The sequence below is a fragment of the Branchiostoma belcheri genome, unplaced genomic scaffold, assembly GCF_001625305.1.
Source record: "Branchiostoma belcheri isolate BF01 breed outbred unplaced genomic scaffold, Haploidv18h27 scaffold205, whole genome shotgun sequence".
In the NCBI taxonomy this organism is placed as follows: Eukaryota; Metazoa; Chordata; class Leptocardii; order Amphioxiformes; family Branchiostomatidae; genus Branchiostoma; species Branchiostoma belcheri.
The window spans coordinates 135,311-136,518 of NW_017803547.1; positions in this window are offsets into that span (position 1 = coordinate 135,311).

The window sequence follows — 1,208 nt, forward strand, 5'->3', positions numbered from 1 at the left end:
TTTTTTAATGTTTTGTACCTATTTTTAAACGGCAACCTGGCGATAATATATAGACTCAATGCCTTACCCAAAATGCCCTTGTTTTTGCACTTTGACTGACAGAATTACAGTACAGATCGCGGGATAAGCATCATCGGGATTCGGGATTTTGCGGGATATCACGCGGGAGTTTGCGGGATATCACGCGGGAGACTGCGGGATATCCCGCGGGAGTTTGCGGGATATCACGCGGGAGATTGCGGGATATCCCGCGGTATTCTTTCGGGAGGCCTGTCGTGTCCCGCGTACCGCGTAGCGAAAAAACTTGGTGCGAGACCCCGAAGTCTACCGCGGCTCGGAACGGCGATGGCGGCGTGCCAAATGTTTATTTTTACGTCCTGCCGGGCGATCTGTGCTGGGCCGATGGAGTCTGACGCCAGTCAACTTTGCTACAATTTTGCTACAATTTTAATGGTGTTGAAGCATAAGAATGTACGAAAATAATGTGTATAAGGTATTTCTCACGCGGTCATAGTTATTATAAAACTGCTACTTTTTTTTCAAAGCTATTGTTCAGCGCAAACTTTAAGAAACTACCGTGAATGAATACAATGTAACGTGTACTAATCCCTCCGTCTCCGGTAAATTCGGCAAGATTGATACCAAGAAATAAAAATTATGAGGCGTACCGGCAGTAGTTTGTGGTTGTTGTGTTTCATAATCTTGTAGCTGTTGTCTTCTCATTCGTAGCTTGCGGCAAGAGGTCTCCGTATTAGTATTAAGAATTGCGACAATTAAAAGTCTGCCCATCAAAATCCCGGGGCGTGCGTCTCCCCCCTCCCCAAAAACTCTTGCATCAACAACGACCATGTCCATAATTAATTTCGATAGATTACTATCACCCTGAAAGCAAGGAGCAAGTACTTCCACACGGCTGGCAAAGTTTCTTTCGGTAGGAAAACATTCTACTTCTGTCAGCTGCGGGGTCAGCCAACTAGATGAAAACGGAGTCGATAGCGCACGTCCAAGACACGGGAGAACCCGAAAAATAAATAAACACTGGAGAACCCGAACTAAACGTGTTTATGATAAATTTTACGCAAATTATTCGTTCTCAGACCATAAAACTTGAAATTCACTCGGTACACTCTATGGAACTAGCCTCCTCACATGTGAAAAACGTTGTTTTGGGATGAAATTGGGATATAAGAAAGTTACAATGTCGCATG